Here is a 20,712-nt window from a genome sequence, read left to right on the forward strand (position 1 = left end):
TACCAGGCTCTTTTGACTACAGTAGCTGTATAGTAGGTTTTGAGGTCAGGTGTGTGAGTCCTCCTACTTTATTCTTCTTCAAATAGTGTTTCACTTATCTGGTGCTTCTTCCATTTCCATATAAAGTTAATGATTAATTTTTCCATCTCTTTAAAGAATGTTGTTGTTATTTGGATTGAGATTGCATTGTATTTGCAAATGTCTTTGGGTAGTGTTGTCATTTTCACAGTGTTGACTCTACCTATCCATGAGCATGGTATGTTTTTCCATTTAATTGATCTCTTTTGGTTTCTTGTAGTAATGTTTTGTAGTTTTCTTTGTATAGGCCTTTTACCTCCCTGGTTGGATTTATTTTTTTAGGGGCTATTATAAATGGTATTGTTTCCTTGATTTCCACTTCATTATTTTCTTTATTGGTGTGTTGAAATCCAACTGACTTTTGTATGTTTATCTTGTATTCTGCTACCATGCTGAATCTTTCTATTAGTTCCAGTAGTTTTCTTGTGGAGTCTTATCATATCATCTGCAAATGGGGACAGTTCTGTTCTTCATTACCTATTTGGATGCCCTTATTTATTTTTCTTGCCTTATTGCTCTAGCTAGAACTTCCAGCACAATGTTAAATAGGAGTGGTGATAAAGGTCATCCTTGTCTTGTTCCTGCTCTCAAGGGGAATGTTTTCAGCCTCTCTCCATTAAGAATGATGTTGGCTGTTGGTTTTTAACAGATACCCTTTATTATGTTGAGAAATTTCCCTTCTGTATCTATTTTATTGAGAGTTTTTATCAGGAATGGGTGTTGGGCTTTATCAAATGCCTTTTCTTCATCCATTGAGATGATCATGTGATTCTTTTACTAATGTGGTGGATTATGTGGATTCATTTTCTAATGTTAAACCATCCTTGCATACCTGGTATGAATCCTACTTGGTGGTGGTGTATTATTTTTTTAATATGATGCTAAATTTTATTGGCTAGAATTTTGTTGAGAACTTTTGCATCTATATTCATGAGAGATATTGGTCTATAATCTTCTTTTTTTGTGGTGTGTTTGCCTGGTGTTGGTATCAGGGTTATGCTGGCTTCCTAGAATGAATTCAGAAGAATCCCTTCCTTTTCTATGTTCTGAAATAGTTTAAATAGTACTAGTGTAAGCTCTTCTCTGAAAGTTTGGTAGAATTCTCCAGTGAAGCCATCTGGGACATGGCTTTTTCTTTGGTGGTGTGGGGAGGGGGGCGGGATTTCTTTTATTATTTTTTCAATCTCTTCTCTTTTATGGGCCTGTTCAGATTTTCAACATCATTTTGTGTTAGTTTGGTTAGGTGGTGTGTTTCTAGAAATTTGTCCATTTCCTCTAGGTTTTTTAATTTGTTGGAGTATAGTTTTTCATAATACTGTGTTATGGCCCTTTTTATTTCATTTGGGTCTGTTTTAATGTTCCCTCATTTTATTTCTTATTTGGTTTATTTACATCCTCTTGTGTTTTGGCCAGTGGTTTGTTAATTTTGTTGATCCTTTCAAAGAACCAACTTTTGGTTTTGTTGATTCTTTCTATTGTTTTTCTATTCTCTATTTCATTTATTTCTGTTCTGACCTTCATTATTCTTCTGGTGGCTGTGGGCTTCTTTTACTGTTCTCTTTCTGTTTGTTTCAGTTGTGTAGCCAATGTTTTGATTTTGTGCCTTTCTTCTTTTTTGACTTGTGCATTTGTTGCTATAAATTGATATCTGAGCACTGCCTTTGCTGTGTCCCAAAGATTTTGGCATGATATGTTTTCATTCTCCTTTGATTCTAGAAATTTTTTGATTCCATCTCTGATTTCTTCTATTACCCAGTGGTTTTTAAGCAGGGTGTTATTTGGTTTCCGTGTAATTGATTTTTTTCCTTGCTCTTTCTATCGTTAATTTCTACTTTGATGGTGTTGTGATCAGAGAAAATACTTTGTATTATCTCAATTTTTTGGATTTTGTTGAAGTTTGTTTTGTGGCCTAAGATGCGGTCTATTCTGGATAACATTCCATGTGCGTTGGAAAAGAACATGTACTTTGCAGCTGTTGGGTGGAGTGTTCTATATATGCCTATGAGTTCGAGTTGGCTAATTGTGTCCTTTAGATCTTCTGTATATTTGTTGAGATATTCTGTCCTTCACGGAGAGTGGTATGTTGAAGTTTCCTACTATTATTGTGGAACTGTCAATTTCTCTTTTCAGTGCGGTTAGAGTTTGTTTTATGTATTTTGGAGCCTCATCATTTATTAGGGTTTATTATGGTTATGTCTTCATGATGGAATGTCTGTTTAACCATTATCTAGTGCCCTTCTTTGTCTTTTATGGTACATTTTGTTTTAGAGTCTATTTTATCTGAGATTAGTATTGCCACTTCTGCTCTTTTTTGGTAGCTGTTTGCTTGATATATTTTTTCCATCCTTTAATTTTTAATAAATTTACATCTTTGTTTCTAATGTGCCTCTTGTAGACAACATATCGATGGATTCTGTTTTTTTATCCATTCTGTCATTCTCTGTCTCTTTATGGGTACATTTAGGCCATTTACATTCAGTGTAATTATTGATAGGTATGAGTTTATTGCTGTCATTTTGTGGTGCTTTTTTTTGTAGTGCTGATGTTTTCTTTGTTTCCCTTACTCTCCTGTGCTGATTTCCTTTTGTTTGTGGATATTTTTTCATTTCTTTTGTTTTTGTAGATTTTCTTTTTACTGAGACTATGTTTCTCTTCTTTATTTTAATGAGTAGGTTTGTTTACTTTCTTTGTGGTTCCCTTGAAATTTACCCTTATCTTCCTACGTTTGAGTCTATTATTACTTGGCATCACCTTCCTGTCCATTAGAAAGTTCTATACCTACACCCTTTATTCCATCTTTTATTGTTCTGACATTCTTGTCATTTACAGATTAACTTCTCTGGGTCCCTTTTGTAAATCCTTTAGTTTTGAATAGTCCTTGAGAGTTCATTTCCTAGCTTGGTATATGGCTGGTGTGATCTTATGTCCTAGATTCAGGCTGTCATCTGATATTGTTTGTTCTCAGACTGAAGGACTCCCTTTAATAATTCTTGGAAGTTTGGTTTCGTTTTTACATATTCCCTTAATTTCTGTTTATCAGGAAATGTCCTAATTTCACCATCTGAGAGTTTGCAGGATATGTTATTCTTGATTGGCAATTTTTTTCTTTCAAGGCTTTATATATGTCGTCCCATTGCCTTCTTGCCTGCATGGTTTCTGCTGAGTAATCAAAGTTTAATCTTACTGTTTCCCCTCTGTATGTGCCTTTACATTTTTCTCAAGCTGCTTTCAGGATTCTTTGTCTTTGGTTTTAGCAAGAATGATTATGATATGCCTTGGTGATTTTGTGTGTGGGAGAGGTTATCCTACACAGGGTTCATTGAGCTTCTCAGATGGTCAGTTTTTCAGCTTTCATAATATTAGAGAAGTTTCCTGTTGGCAATTCTTCAATGATTCTCTCTGTGTTTTCCGTTTTCTCCCCCTCTTCTGGAACTAGAAGGAAATCTGTTTGAAAGAACTTCATATACCTTTACCTTTGTTTTCATGGAAGATCCAAGTGTGTCAATGATGGTGTAGTATGTGGTTACACCAAATTGATCTCTGGCACTCAATAATACTTCTGGGGCACTTCCATCATTTACTTATTCCTTTCTAATGCTTCTGCAACAGTGAACCGTTTAATAATTAGTATTTGGTAGTATTTACTTTGTTGTGTTTTCAAAATCTTCTCTTAAAGTTACTCTGTTAACGACTGGTAGAGATCTGTGAATGTCTTTAAATTTTGGAGAGCTTGACTAATCTGATGAACATGCTGCAATATATTATTCCACACAACCAACATAAATATATACTCTGTTGTTTGCATTTTGTTGGCAATGTTTTCAGCTTCTGTTTTGGTGTCTTCTTTTTGTGTCTGGTCTTCATAAATATTTTCTAAGGCATCTAGAATCTGAATGTACAATTCCAGGGTTGCACTGGTTACTGCAGCATGTGCTTCCCAATGTGTATTAGAAAGACATTTTAACAATCATTCCTTAAATATGTTTTAAGAAGTTCCCATCAGTGAGTAGAAGTGGCAAAAAATGTGTAAAGTAATTGAGCAGTAGAGAAAAAAATCAACTGTTTCTGGAGAAAAATCTACTGTGCTATGTCCAAGAAGATTAAGTGAATGTGCAGGACAAGGTATCAAAATGGCATACTCATGACATTCTAAAATTTTTTGTTACATGCCTTTATAATGCCCTAACATATTGGAAGGATTGTCATAGTACTGGCCTCTGCACTTACAAAAATCAATATTTCAAACTTCCCATAAATAGTGAAGTACTTGATTTGCAATTTCTTCACCAGTAAGACATTTTAAGCTAGTAAGTGCTCAACAGGTTTTCCATTAAAACAATACTTAGCTGATATGCATGAGAAAGATTAGGAATGGAATCTATAGACAAACTGAAATATTGAGCTATACTTATTTCACTAAAAATAGTTGATCAAGCTTTATCACTTACTAAGTTTACTAATTCTTCACACATTGTTTTAGACATCCACAATGGGTTGCCCTTTCCTGTGCTACCATATTTTGAGATGTGGCCTCCTAAAAATGAATCACACTGAGCAACATGTTCCAGTAAACCCCAAAGTTTCCTTTTTGTGGGGACCCAAACACTTCGTTTCTTCCTTGAAAAGATAGTCAACATTCAGTGATTGTTATGACATCAACAACACATTGCAAAATAGCTTTCCAATACTGACGTTCTTCATTAATTTGTGTTTCCAATTCATGAGTTAAGCCAAAACCATATTTTTGGTTTAAATATGACAACATACAATCTCTGTGAATTGAAATGTTTTCATGTTTATCAATCATATTTGAGTTGCACCAATCACTAAATCCATCTGTATCAAATTGAGAATTAAATGATTTAGGACTGAATAGTTTGCAAACAAAACAATATACGGAGCCAACTGATGGAGAATACAGTAGCTGCTACTTCTTATAATTTTCATCATTAGCTTTGTGCCCTAGAAATATTCAGACTACAGAACCTTGTTTTTTTACCATCCAGAAATTTTCAACACAAATTTTCAAATGGTCCACTGTGATGTTGACAATCACTTGGCCCTATCTCAATCCAATAATTTACATAATTAGAAGAAAAACTATTCTACAAAGCAAGATTTGTATTTCTGTTATTTATGAGGTCTCCAGACATGACAATTTCAGATTCTAAAATGTTTTCGCTTTCTACACCATGAATTTTCTTACTGCAGCAAGGAATAGATGCAGAATTTGGGATAAATTCCATTACATCCATATTACTATTAGTAATTTCAGCACTAGTGGCACTAGTACAATGATTTGCACACATTAAAGTTGAGCATTCAACAGAAGAAGTCTCTTCTGATTTGTTACTTTTTAAAAAGGAAGTTAATTTTGGAATTATCTTTAGGGATTCTTAAATTCTTTATTTTCTGCAAGTTTTTGTTTTTGCCATTGCTGCCAGTTCATTTTACCTGGACATAAAATTATATTATTTTTTAAATTTGATTCTACTGTGACAAATAAATTTGAATAATTGAAAATAAATAAAATTTTTAAAATAAAAATTTACCTTCAAATTTGGATGTTAACACCAAAATTTATATTTGAAAATTGGTGAGTAAAAAGAAAATTGATTTGGATATTGTAATTTTGTTCTTTAGGTCTGAGGTAGTCTAAAGAAATACAACTTACAGGGCAGTTGGAGATAATTTCATTTGTTTGTTGCATGATGTTTGTTGGCAGGCCCTTCACAGATCTCCAGGAGTGTTTTTCTGCATTGAAATAATACTCAAAAACTTGTGCACTCACTTTCTGTCCTTTGATACTGTGTCTTCACAGGTCGTTAGACTACAGCTGATATCCAATGGGGGCAAGAGCGATCACAAAGATCATGTTACAAATACAAGGGTATGCTCAATCTGAAGATGTGTTTTGGTTTGCTTTGTGCAGGACGGGATCAGAGATACATCATGAGTCACACGATTATAGTGCCACTGACATGTTCTTACGTGGTGAATGAGAGAGAACTATGTGAGTTTATACCCAATCCATCTGGTAATGAAAAGGAAAATATAATCGTTATTGTATACGAAATTTATAAAACTTAGATTTTATTTCTTTGTGGAATTGTTCAACTCCCATATTTAAAGATTTGTACATAATAGCACCACTTCTCAATGAGCAAGTTTGTTTTGTGAGTCAAAACAGTATCAATCAATTTCTTAGAAAAGACAGTCTGAAGGGAAATGGGAAATAAGATACACTTCTGTAATTTTTATTATTTAAATATTCATTTATATCCTCAAGAAATCGTTCAATTTTCTTACACAAAATTTATCATAAATATTCTGTTAACATATAAGTGTAATCTTCTGATAAATGCCCTTTGTTACTTTCTTGGAAATGAATTTGGAAACACACTCATTGTTGCAAAACAAAAACATATTTTGCATGATAAATTCTCAATTTTCCATCCTCTTAATGTGCCTAATACCTCATTTATTAGCATATATAGAGTAATATCAAGCACTATGTCCCATGCTACAGAAAATAAAAAATGAAACTTACTTGATACATAAATTAAAACTTTTCGTGTTAGATAAATATTAATACTTTCAGTATTTTTTGGGCATTTGCTATGTTAGTATTATATTAAATTATTACCCATGTTGGTATTATATGAAATGCATGCTAGATTGTGTCCACATGTATGCTAAACATATTTTAAAGTTAAAGTTGTAAATACTGTTGTTTATAAAACTTAAGACATAATTCTGTATGTAAATGCTGTACAGTTAAAAAGTAGCTTGATTGAATTCACTGCATGGCCGACTTATTCAGGTTCCCTTGATTTTGTGAGTCATCTGGGGCTGGAGTTCCCTTTGGTTGTTTACCAGAACGTGCACGAGAGCATACCCTTGTGTTCGTATCATGACAAAGAGCATTGCTGGTCTTCCTGGCTGGAGTTGCTGGGTCAGCAGACATGGATATACAAGACAGTTCTCTCAAAATGGATAAGAAACTTGTTATCTATTAATATAATCTGTCCTTGCCCAGTAACTGCTCACAATGGATCCAGTTACACATTGGGTGAATGTAGCAAGAGTTAGACTCGACAGCCTACCCTCGCCCTCACCTCTTATTTATTAGAAAAAAATGGTATACTCCCAGGACAGCCACCAAGATAAGGAGTTTCAATCAAGATGTCAACAAAGATGTTGAAGTGGTAGGGGCCTCATATCTTAAACAGCCTTGTGCTTGGGAGCCCTCGTGACCCTGCGTAAACTTTATTTCTCGCTGGCACATTCTCACGCACTGGTGCCGGTATCATTTTCACTGAGTGCCCTGCCAGTTCCCTTCCACCGCAGTGCTCGCTTTTCCTTGTGTCCCATCCGCTTGGCATCTATGGATCTTTGCTTTGGACAACTGGTGCCCCTGTTTTGTTGATACCCTAAGCACATGCTTACCTTCCTTATAGGGTAATCTGTCCCTGGCACCCAATTACAATTGCTTTGACTGCTTGCAGCCTGTGGGACTCATGCCTTGCCCTGCCTGCTCACTCTGAACTGTTCAAGACCTGCCTGCCTAAGGTCTGGATCCAGACGCTGTGGATAGGCTATGCCAGCACTGGGACTCCCCAAGTGTGAAGAAAAGGAAGCCTCAGCTTCACCTCCTAACACAGCCACTGCCCAGTTAAATTTCCTCTTCCTCAAAAAGAGAAGAAGCTTTTTAAAAAAATCATTCCATTATGAGGGAAGAAGTAGGCAGTTAGTTAGTCACCAGGTCACTCAGCAGACAAACTTACGGAGAGAATTTAAAACCAGCCCTCAGAACCTGGGCTCAGAGGCAGGTATCCAAATGAGGAGCTCCTTTTGCAAATGGCAACTGCAGTCCCAGAATAAAATGAATATTGAATTGCTCCCAAGTTGGACTAATTTCTATAACTTTTACTCAGAAAGTGGAAGCCTGGCAAACTTTAGTGTTGAATTGTACGCAGTTTGTGAAGAGTTGGTAAACTAAGGCAACAGCTATGGGCAGTTTCCAGTTTCAAAAGCCTCTTAACGTTTCCTCTGTTTTGAATCCAACTTTTTCATTAAAGGAGAATTATCTTCAGATCAGAGGGAATTGAAGTCCAAATTATTATACCAGCCAATCTGCAGTGGAACAAGCTGGAGAAGAATAAATCACTAAGAAGTTCTCTAGGAAAGGGCATTGAATTTATTTAAAAGAAATACTTGGAAAACACAACAAGGGTAAAGGGTAAGACCCAAGGTCAGGCTCAAGCAACAGAAAATGGAGAATTGTTCAAAACTATTCTACATCAATAAGGAGAGAAGTCATGTTGCTCTTGAGAGGGAAACGGGAGGAAATGAGGGAGAGAGAAAGAGTAGGATAAGAAGAAGAGAGGCAAGCAAGACGGTAGCCTGGGCCCTTACATTTATGAGGTTTAGCAGGGGTTTGTTGTAGCCTGCCAGTACCGGCTCAGGAGAGCCAAGTGTGCCAACTCCACATTCAGTGATATGTTGGCAGCTCGAAATCACTTGTGACAGAGGTATTTACACTGCAGAAACTGGCAAATGCTACAGATTCAGAACTTTTCCTTTTCTCTCCACAGACAGCCTGTTTACTAGTACACACCTGAATCCGGGGCAAGAATGCAAACAGAAGCCCATGTATCATCTGTCTAAATATTTAGAAGGTATAAACCAGGGCAACAAACTGTTAAATAAAATGTTCTATCCTCCTACTTTAACAAGTATACTTTATTTTTACCTACACATTTTTATTTATTGTGATAGAAAATCTATAAAACAAAACATTTGCCATTTCAACAACTTTTACATGCATAATTCAATGACATTAATTATGTTCACTGTGTCATGCAACCATCACCACTATCCATTTCTAAATTTTTCTATCAGTGCCCCTCAAGCGTAACTCTCTCTTTTCCTCTCCCATGCACCCTTGGTTAACCACTCATAAACTTTGGTCTTCATGCGTTTGCCTATTCTAGATATTTCATATAAATGGAATCCTATATTAGTTGTCATTTTGTGTTGCTATGAGTCAGAATCGACTCGATGGCAAAGGGTTTGTTCTGGATTTTTTTGTGTTTGACTTATTTCATTCAGCATAATGTTTTCAAGGTTCATTCATGTTGTAGCATGTATCAGGACCTGATTTCTCTTTATGGCTGGTTCATATCCCATTGTATGTGTGTACCACATTTTGGTTATCTATTTATTGATGGGCACTTGGGTTGTTTCCACCTTTTGGCTATTGTGAATAGCGCTACAATGAACACTGGTGTACAAATAGACAAGTATACTTTTATAACGACCTGGAAGGGCAGGTTTGAATTTAGAGTTCTCAGACTGTTTGGAGTTTTCCAATAGCACATGAACAGAAAGCTGACTCCCTAGCCTATAGGCAGACCCTTTTCTATTTCTACCCATTGCCTGATCCCATACTGCAAAGGGCCTTGTGTGGACACCCCAAACTGCACATCTAAACTCTTTCCACACCCTCCACAAAACATCTCCCTTAATTACCCTTGGAATCTAGGGGTGCATACTCCAGGTCTGTTTTCTGTCCTTGGGAGAACTGATCCAAGAAAGAGGGTGCACAGACCCCGGAAATAGGCTCAGAGCTATATGGGCAGATATTTCTGGGGTCCCAGGTATCTAAAGCACGGTATAGAAGGGTATGGTACAGGACCCATGCGGGCATGTCTCCTCGGGCCCACACACTCCTTGCAAATGGTCCAATTTGCATCCGATCATGGGAATGGCACAGGACAAGTTCTTTTCATTCCTTTGCACGTGGGGTCTCCATGAGTCCAGGGCTGACACAAGAGCAGCTAACAAGAATATAGTTTGAGGAGGGTCAGAGTGAGCCTATCTAAAGCACAGAACCTGGGACAGGAGCCCTTTCTGCCCACGACTAAGGATGGTCTTATGGTGGGCATCGCACAATGGACCCCTCTCTATGATCCTCCAATTTTTAAGTAAAATTTACAAAAATAATACAATGCCTGGTTCCTAGATTTCTTTTCCTAGAAATTGGATGAGGGGTAAGTTCTAAGCCCTGGGTTGATAGAGAATAAAATAGAGGCAGCACAACTGGGCATAAGAGCATGAGGAACTAGACAGTCTGGCTGACACTGAGTTTCAAGGTATTGAGTTGAAAAAATTAGTTCCTCCATCTGTTCTCTGGACCACTTCCCTTCCTGATGTCTCAGGGACCTCAGTTCACCAACCACCTTCTCTCCCACATCTTCCATCCTCATTCTCTGATGGGTCATTCCCATCGGTATTTAAACATGCTCAAATTTCTCTAATCCAAACTCAACACAAAACAAAAACTTCCTTAGACTTGTCCTACGCCGTCAACAGTTGTCCTATTTTTTTCTCCATATTAATATCTAAAAGTCTTGGAAAGTTACCTCTCTTTCCTCCCCCACCTTATAACTTAAATTCACAGAAGTGTGACTCTTCTGCCACCACACCACCAAAGCTCAGAGGATACTTTCCAGCCCTTACTTTGTTTGACCTCTTTCTGGAATCTAGTACTATTAACTGCTCTCTCATTCTTGATTTGACTTTTCTTTGGTTGCCAGGAAATCATTATTGTGGTTACTTTCTAATACCCCGACCACACCTCCATCACCTTTGGGGGCTCCACTTTTTCCTCCATCTGTTAAATACCTGCTTTTTTAGGGCTCTGGCCTAGTCCCTTCGATCTTCTTACTCCATACCCTCTCCTAGAGCAATATCCTTATATGGATGATTTTTAAACCTTTATTTCCAAACCAGATCTCTCTCTTCTGATTTCTAGGCCAGAGTAGTCTATTCTGGATCCACCTGGAAATATTTTAGGCACCTCAAACTCAACATAGCCAAAAAAAGAACTCATTCTCTAGCCCCTCCACTTAGAAAATGTCATCCTGTGACTCAGTTGCTCAAACCAGAAACCTATGTCATCCTTGGGGTTTCCATCTCTCTCACTGAGCTCAGACAGGGCATGTTGCAAACTGACCTAAGTCTATCTGGCTGTTGAAAATTATTATATTCTTACTGGGAGATGTCGAAGGCCTCTATTATGGATTGAATTGTGTCCCCCCCAAAAAGTGTGTTGACTTGAGTAGGCCATGATTCCCAGTATCGGGTGATTGTCCACCATTTTGTGATCTAAAGTGATCTTCCTATATGTTGTAAATCCTACCTTTACGATGTTAATGAGGCAAGATTAGAGGCAGTTATGTTAATGAGGCAGGATTCAATCTACAACATTAGGTTGTGTCTTAAGTCAATCTCTTTTGAGATATAAAAGAGAAGCTAGCAGAGAGACATGAGGACCTCACACCACCAAGAAACAAGAGCCGGGAGAATAGTGCATCCTTTGGACCCAGGGTCCCTGTGCTGAGAAGCTCCTAGACCCAGGGGAAGATTGATGACAAGGACCTTCCTCCAGAGCCGCAGAGAGAGAAAGCCTTCCCCTGAAGCTGATGCCCTGAATTTGGACTTCTAGCCTACTAGGCTGTGAGAGAATAAACTTCTGTTTGTTGAAGCCATCCACTTGTGGTATTTCTGTTATAGCACCACTAGATAACTGAGACAGCCTCCAACAGTTAAAGCTAGGTGAGAGCTTTCTGTTGTTCGTCCTAAAATTCACTAAAATTGTCAACTTACTCTGGTATCAAGCCTCCAACAGAATTCAGGTACATTTACTATTATTAGCAAGTAGGCATCCTGTTCTTATAAGGTCAGCTCAGTCCGTTAGCTACCGTATTAACTGGGATAAGGCAAAACTGCTGTAATAGAGACCAGGCAATAATACAATGTTTAAAGCAACAGTCCAATGTGAATGTTCCAAGTTGATAGGTAGCTTTGCTCCATGCAGTTATTCAGGGACTCAGGTTCCTTCTGACAGGAACTTTTGCTGTCTGTATCGCCAAAGTTCTAGCCATCTGTCTTAGTCATCTGGCGCTGCTAGAACAGAAATACCACAAGTGGATGGCTTTAACAAAGAGAAATTTATTTTCTCACAGTCTAGTAGGCTAGAAGTCCAAATTCAGGGTATCAGCTCCAAGGAAAGGCTTTCTCTGTTGGCTCTGGAGGAAGATCCTTCTCTTCAATCTTCCCCTGGACTAGTAGCTTCTCCACACAGGAACCCCAGATCCAAAGGATGCACTCTGCTCCCGGTGCTTCTTTCTTGGTGGTGTGAGGTTCCCACTCTCTGCTTGCTTTCCTTTCCTTTTATCTCTTATAAGATAAAACATGGTGCAGGCCATACTCCAAGGAAACTCCCTTTACATTGGACCAGGGATATGACCTTAGTAAGGGTGTCACAATTCCATTCTTATCTTCTTTAACATAAAATTACAATCACAAAATGGAGGACAACCACACAATACTGGGAATCACGGCCTAACCATGTTGACACATACTTTGGGGGGACACAATGCAATTCATGACACCATCCAAAAGCCAAGAAGAGAAAAAGAACACGGAAGAGACAGATTCATGATTTTAAGATCTAGACTCAGAAATTATGTACACATTCTTCCACTCACATTCCCTCAGATAAAAATTAACTACACGACCACACTGATCTTTTAGGTGGGCTGGAAGAGTGGTTGAGCCATGCACGTAGGAAGAAGGGCAGAATAGATTTTGGTGGGCAAACAGTTGTCTGTACCACTGGCACATTGATATAACTTCTGATATAACAAGGTTATCAAAGCAGATACAAAAAACATTTTAGAGGCAGATTCAGCTTCTTATTTTCTAATCAGAACAGTTAGCAGAATCTTCAGGTTCCAAATGAAAGCTCAAGCCAAGAAGACCACTCTGAAAGGCATAGGTTTCTGGGCTCATAAATTCATAGGTTGTTGTGTGCCACTGAGTAAATTCCTACTCATAGAGACCCTATACAAAGAGTAAAACTGCCCCATAGGTTTTCCTAGGCTCTTCTTGGAAACCCTATGGGGCAGTTCTACTCTGTCATATAGGGTTGCTGAGTTGATGGCAATGGTTTGGGTTTTTTTTTTTTTTGGTACTCTTTACGAGAGAAGATCTCCAGGTATTGTCTACTGCAGAAAGGCTAGTGGTTTGAACCACTGGCCTTTCGGTTAGCAGCTGAGTACTTAATCATTGAGCCATCAGGGTTTCTTTTGTAACTTCATATACTCCTGTACAAGTAGGGGCAGAGTATCTCTACAGAATTGCTAGTTAATCCACATATCTTGAACTTGTTTTGTCAATTAAAATTGTTTCTATCATTTTTTTAAGCTTATTAACAATTAGCATATTTAAGCCACTTATAATAGGTCCTCTGGAATGGGGAGACCTGCTAAGTGCATTTGAAATATATTCTGGAGAGTATAGTCCTGATTGTTGTTGGTGATGTCAGTGGCCATTGGATGAGCTCTGACTCACATAGAAGTGTTGCCCAGTACTGACCTTTGATGTGTTTGAACACATTGTTGTAGCTATTGTGTCAGTTCATCTCACTGAGTATTTTCCTTGTTTTCACTGGCCCTGTACTTTACCAAAGCACCACATTAATATTGTATATGTACATTTGCAAATATGTACATATACAATATTAGATCTATTAGTTATTTTTTGCTGCATAACAAATTACCCCAGAGCATGGTAACTGAAAGCAACAAGCACTTATTATTTCACAGTATCTGTGGGTCAGGATCAGGTGTGGCACAGCCGGGTCGTGTGGATCAAAGTCTCCTATGAGGCTGTAATCAAGCCGTCAGCCAGGGGTTCAGTCCCCTAAAGGATGGACAGAGGGGGGATCTGTTTCCAAGCTCACTCAAGTGGTTCTAAACAGGCCTCAGATCCTTGCCACATGGGTCTCTCTACAGGCCTCACAACATGGTAGTTGACTCCCCACAGTGTGACAAATCCAAGAGAGAGCAACCAGGAAGCCCATCTTTTTATAATCCAGTCTCAGAAGTTATATCCCATCATTTCTTCCATAGCCTACTCATTAGAAGTGAGTCAGCAAGTCCAGCGCACACTCAAGAGGAAGCGAGTACACAAGGGCATGAATACCAGGAGGCAAGATCATTGGGGCACTTAAAGGCTGCTTACCGCAATAAATAACTGTATTTCAATATAATTTGTACTATTTTTATAATTTTACATATTTTATTATTTTGCATTTAAAAACGTTGTTCAAAGAGAACGGGTTTGGTTTTTGGTTTGGTATACCTATTTAATCTTAATCGATGTTGTTAGTTGCCGTCAAGTCAGCTCCAATTCATAGCATCCTTTCATAGAACAAAGCGTTGCCTGGTTCTGTGCCAATATCTTAAGTAACCTATGTTATTAAACCCAGTGCAAAGCTTTTTGAATCCCCCACCAAGAAGCACCATGTGAAATACCAAGTATTACTGTATCCAAACTGTTAACGCAAATGATATCAGCACAACAGCCAAATACTGGGCCAAAATTTATCCTTAAGGAGGGAACATGTAACCAGTATGCTTCTCACTGTCAGCATCTCAAACCTCACGACTGGCATATTCAATCAGTAAAATACTGTTGGTCAGTGCACAGTGTAAGATAAATTGGGGAAGATCAAAACCCAGTTCTTCCAGCCTCCTGTTTCTAACCAGGGGCTCCTTCCTGCCAATGCAGTACCAGATGGTAGAGTCAGGGAACAGCCCAAAGTTAGCGACCCTGTCATCTTGTAATCCATGCTGGAGAAACCCTTTCACAAAGGGATGCACTATTCAGGCACCCAGGAACAAATGAGAGGCAATGTGGAAACCTAAGAGAGCGAGGGTTGCCTCCATTTGTTTGTTCCCGTGAGTCTGGAAACCAGGAGGACAGGATTTGAAATGGCAGGACCAGCACTCTTTCATGTTGTCACCTGGAGCCTGGACATAGGTAGAAACTTGCTGATTCTACCATACCTAGGAAGCTCCTCTCCCAGCTGGGTCACCCTTGCTTGGTACCCAGCCAAGACTCCCCAGCACACACTTAGAGAATGCCACTAAGGCGTGGGCGGCACCTGTCACCACAGAGAAGTAAGCCCCAGCTGGGACAACGCCCAGGGCACATTTGCATGTTAGTTTTGATTTCCCAGCAACCACGAGGGAAGGCAGAAAACACTTTGTTCCTCCATACCCACCACACCTCCCCTGGGGCCTCACTTTCAGTTCCAGGGTCCTAGTTTTTCAAAACAGCACCAGAGAATTTGACTTTCATTATCTTGCTTTGTACTGGAATTAAAACTAAGTTACTCAAGATAGGAAATTTACAGGTAGTGAGTTTATGTTAATAGTGGAGGAACGACTCAGAAAAGGAGGGTGAGAATGGTTGCACAGCTTGAATATAATCAAGGTTACTGAATTGTACATGTAGAAACTGTTGGATCGGCGTATGTCCTGCTGTATATATTCTCAGCAACAATAAAAATAAATAAATAAATTATTTTTACAAAACTAAGCTACACAAGGTAAAGGGTATATGGGATCTCTCTATATCATTTCTTACAACCACATGTGAATCTACAATTACCTTTAAATAAAAAAGTTAATTAAAAAAAAAAAAAGCTACTCAAAATTTACTGTGACAGGAAGTAACCAAAAAGAAAAAAAGCCCCATACTAAAAATCAGCTCTTTTGTTTCTTGTTTTCTTAAATGGGCTTCCTCAGTCGAGCTGTACTATGCAGGGGACATCCTGTGCCTGTGGAAGTTTCTGGAACAGAAATTGACACACGTTACTTTCTTCGGAGCCATGGTGGTGCAGTCACACTGGTTCCAGAGTCCATGCTCTAACCTGAGGCATATTTTGATAGCATCACTGTCTACTTGATGAACCGTTAGGGAACCATATGTTGTTTTAAAAGCCTTGAATGCACAGTTGAAGACAGCATGGGCCTCACATGGAGAAGCGCGCTCTCTATTAATGCAGACAGACTTGTAAATGATGGCAACGCAGTTTTCTAATACAGGCACTAAGACAGAAGGCTGCTGCACACAAAAAGTAGTTATAAACCCTATCTAGCAAAATAGGGAAAGGCTTCCTGGAGGAAGTGACATCTCTATAGGGTTGTGAAGGGTGCATAGGAGTTTGTTGGGGGGTGCAGAAATGTGGGGAGTAATGGCAGGGCCATTTCAGTACCTGCTTATGGAGAGGCATGGAGTCTTGAAAAGTCAGGGGAGTCTGGGGAAGCATGAGATGTTCTGTAACCCAGATGATCATACTTCAAGTTAACTCCTGATTTTTTTTTCCCTCACATCTGTCAGCCCTTCAGCTTTCTGACCCACAGGCTGAGGAGGCAGCATACTCCAGTGCTTAGGTACTTGGGCTTTTGAGCCAGAATAACTGAATCTGGACTCCGATTCTGTGTCATCTCGAGCTAGTGCCAGTTAAACAGGGATAATAATCTAAAAAAAAAAAAAAAACCCTGTAGGGATATATAATAGATTAAAACAACCCCTGTCACAAGGTAAATACTCAGTAAATGTTAGCTGCTGCTTCTTTGCTTCTCTGCCTCCTCCTGACCCTCCTCCTCCTTATTATTACTGGAACAAACAGTTAGAAAGCAGAAGAAGTGAAGTGTGGTCAAACTTCCTTTGATTCCCAGGCGTTAACCTGGTCATTCATGGGCACTTGCCTGGCCTCTATTGAGTCTTGGTTTCCTCATTTTTAGGTAAGAACATTGACTAAAATGCATTACCGTCTCCCTGGAGGATTTCTGTAAGAGTCAATGGAAGCTATTTTTGTGAAGTTGTAAGTCGCCATTTAAATCGAAGGGCCACCACACCCACCCTTTCTGAGCATTCCACTGGCTGCTCAGCAGCTCCCTGCACCCCTCAATCTCCTGACTGACTGGAATCCATCAGCTAGGCCTGTGTGGTCCCACCCACGCCCAACTGGCACCATGCCATCAGTGTCTCCCAGCCACAAACAGGCTGCCTTGACCCTGTTTTCCTATGTCCTGTAGAATTCTGGGGAGCCTACAGTTTGCCAGATAAAACATAAGATGCCTAGCTAACTTTGAATTTTAGATAAACAATGAATACATTTTTAGTATAAGTATATCCTAAATATTGCATGAGACATACTTAAAAATTATTTCTTGTTTATTTGAAATTAAAATTTAACTGGGAGCCCTGGTGGCGAAGTGGTTAAGTGATACAGCTGCTAACCAAAAGGTCAGCAGTTCGAATTGTTGTAGGGTAAAGAAATCACAAAGTTTAGTAAAGCAAAAAGAAAGCTTTATTCAGCATATATTCAAAAAGGCAAAAGTGGGAAGCGGACAAGCGTGTTGCTAGAGCCGTGTCCACCTGAGTTCAAGGAAATAGCACAGAATAAGCAAGAATGGGAAAACGGACAAGCATCCTGCCACAGCCATGTCTGCCCGAGTCCAAGGAAAATATTACAGAATAGACAGAAGTAGGAAAACGGACAAGAATGCTGCCACGGTCTGTCCGAGGCCAAAGAACATTACAAAGTCCTCAGATATATTAACATTAGAAAATGGGCAAAACCCTTGAAAGCTTCATCTTTTCACACATTGGCTAGAAACTGTGATCCTGCGTTTTAAATTGTCCCTCTCAACAATCATTGGCACAGGTTTCGGTAACGACAATCAGGAGGGTTCTCGTTGGTCCAACAAATTTTCTATTCACTAAATGCTAATAAGAAAAGATAAGAGTGGGAAGTCTTTTGTGTTCTGGCTTAAGCGAAACGTCCCCTAAAAGATATTTTCCAAGACTATTCCACCGATTGTCTCTATACCTCAGGACCCAGTTGATGTGTCCCTGTGAGTCCTTGTGAGCCCAGCTCAAGCTGGGTCACATTCTCTGTGCTCAAGGATGAGGAATAATGACTCTAATAATATTTTCTAAATCGGAATCCACCAGTTGCTCCTCGGAAGTCCTAGGGGGGCACTTCTACTCTGTCCTCTAGGGTGGCCGTGGGTCAGAACTGACTCCATGGCAATAGGTTTGGTTTTGGGGTTTAAGAGTCCTATATTTTTATTTACTAAGTCTAGCAACTTAGTTACAGAAGCCACATATTATTTTTCTTTGCAGCTCCCTAAGCACCTATCACAGAGTCCCTAGGTGGTTCAGATGGTTACAGCACTCGGCTACTAACGGAAAGGTTGGAGATTCAAGTCCACCAGAGGTACTTTGAAAGAAAGGCCTGGCTACTTCCTAAAAATTAGCCACTGAAAACTGTGTGGAGCACAGTTCTACTCTGACACACATGCAGTTGCCATGAATCGATTCCAATTCCACAGCAACTGCTTTTTTTTTTTTTTTAAAGCACCTGGCACAGGGTATGGCACATAGTAGGTATTTGTGAAATGAACGAGAGAGGTAGCCCCAACGAGAAGAGCCTGTTAGGTGCAAAAAGACCCATAAGTGAATAACTGTTCACTTATTCAACATTGAGAAGTTACTTAACATTTCTGAGTCTCAGTTTTCTCATCTATAAAATGGGGATAGTAATATTTGACTTGAAGTAGTTGAGGCTTCAATGAGGTAATATATATAAAGCACTAGGTACAATCTTCACTCTTTCTCCTTCTCCCCTTGAAGGAGGGAGAAGAGTGGAGAGAAGACTAGACAGCAGCGGTCTCTGAGGAATGGATGGGTGGAAGATCTGATAAGGAGACCAGGGACAATTTACCACTCAGTGTGAGGGACCTTTGGAGCCCGAGAGCCGATTGGTGGGCCCCGCTCACACGTCTCTACACCTATGTCCCATGTCGGTTTTCTCCGAGCACAGGTACAGGCTCAGGTACAGACAAAGCTGTGCCCTGTACTGGGAACAGTCGCTGTGACCACAAGCTTAAGTCCACTCTGGACAGAACCACAAATATGTACAAAGCCTGAAGTGGAGTTAGTGATCCCAGTGTTCTTTGAGCCCATGGCCTTCAGAGCTGGTTCTGATGACCTTCCTGGGTCTGTGAGCATCTGAGGGGCTGGGCCTTTATTGCTCCTCTCCTCAGTGCCAGGACCTCCAGTATGCTTTCCTACACCTTCCATGTTCATGCCGTGTGTGAAGAGGGCTGGGCCTTGATTTGCACTTGGACTCCATCCTTATTTAAATAGAAACATTCTCAGCCCCCGCGGCCACCAAAAAAATAGAAAGCTAGAAGTAAAAAGTAGACGTCCCTAAAGGCCACCCCCAGAGGTCTGTATGTCCATAAGTCTTGCATTTTGAACATGCAATGAAGATGATTTTGATAGGGGTAAACAAGGAACTGAGGCGGTGGTGGGTCAGAGGCAGAATTCTTGCTCTCCACGAGGGAGACCTGGGTTCGATTCCTGTCCCATGTACCTCATGTGGAGCCACCACCCCCCTTGTCGGTGCAGGTATATGTGTGTTGCTACGATGCTGAACAGATTTCAGTGGAGCTTCCAGATTAAGTCAGACTAGGAAGAAAGGCCTGGTGATCTATATCTGAAAATCAGCAAACAAAACCCTATGGATCACAACGGTCTGATCCTGTTGTGCATAAATTAGCCGTGAGTCAGGGACTAACCAGACAGCAGCTAACACCTGCAAAGCAAGGAATTAGAAAACCTACCTCTGGACAAGTTGAGCGCTATGGATCTGAGCTCTGGATAACTGAGAGAGATTTCTTGGTGCTCTGTCGGGCTACTCGGATTTTCTTCAGCTGATAAATTGTGTGGTTGAACACCACCTGTTTGTAAGGTGCTGTGCTAGGCTCTGGGTTGGGGATACAAAATCTCATTATCATCCCAGGGGAGACATTAAAAAACAAAGTAGAGAACCTAAGAATGCAAAGAGACCCTTAGTATCTCCTAGCAGTACAACCCTTCATTTCTGACTCTGTGCAATGGGCAGTGACATCCAGCTCACAAGGGTGTTGTAAAAACAAAATGAGGTAGAAGTTGTGGAAGCATTCTTTTCAAAATTTTTAATCAATATTGAATACTATGCATCAGTGTTTACTTTTAGGGTGGGCGCTTGAATCTTGGCTCCATAAATTCTCAGTCCTGACTGACTACATATGAACATCACCTGGGAGCTTTTAAAAACTACGCGTGCTGGAGTGCCTGCCCCCTCCTCACACCTCCAAGACTATGTCTGATTCATTGGTCTGGGGAGGAGCCTGAGCATGGGCATTTTTTTTAAATCTCTCAGATTTTTCTACTGGGCAGCCAGGCTTGAGATCTACCGTGCTGTAGAACACACAGGGCAGATTATATTCTAACTGACAGGATGGTAAACGCTTCCTAGAGAAGATCATGTTTGAGTTAGGCCTTCTAAAGATATGTAGGATTTGGAGAATAATATTTGTGGATTAAGTAATATGTACACAGGATATAAAATTTAAAAATCCAAAAGGATTTATCATGAAAAGTGCCTCTCTTTCTCCTCCTGGCCCCAGCCACCCTGTTCTCTCTGGAGACAGACACTCTTACCAGTTCTTGCTGATACTCTTTATGGAGATAGTTGCTTTATAGTTGTTACTACGGATATTTTCAGATTGGTCAGGGGAGAGGAGAAGAAAGTTAAAAAAAAAATTCATTGCCCATTGAGTTGATTGCAACTCATAGGGACCCTGTAGGATAGAGTAGAACTGCCCCATAGGGTTTCCAATGAGTGGCTGGTAGATTTGAAGTGCCGATGTTTTG

General features: G+C 39.7%; 1 long non-coding RNA gene across 1 annotated transcript; it reads left to right on the forward strand.

The window, feature by feature from the left end:
* Positions 1-5,537: 5,537 nt before the first annotated feature.
* Positions 5,538-9,608, forward strand: LOC111751712 (uncharacterized). Its single transcript, XR_002786800.2, has 3 exons — positions 5,538-6,091; positions 8,160-8,320; positions 8,676-9,608. It is a non-coding gene; the product is annotated as an uncharacterized LOC111751712 (long non-coding RNA).
* Positions 9,609-20,712: the final 11,104 nt, after the last annotated feature.

This window comes from Loxodonta africana, chromosome 5 (genome assembly GCF_030014295.1).
Source record: "Loxodonta africana isolate mLoxAfr1 chromosome 5, mLoxAfr1.hap2, whole genome shotgun sequence".
NCBI lineage: Eukaryota > Metazoa > Chordata > Mammalia > Proboscidea > Elephantidae > Loxodonta > Loxodonta africana.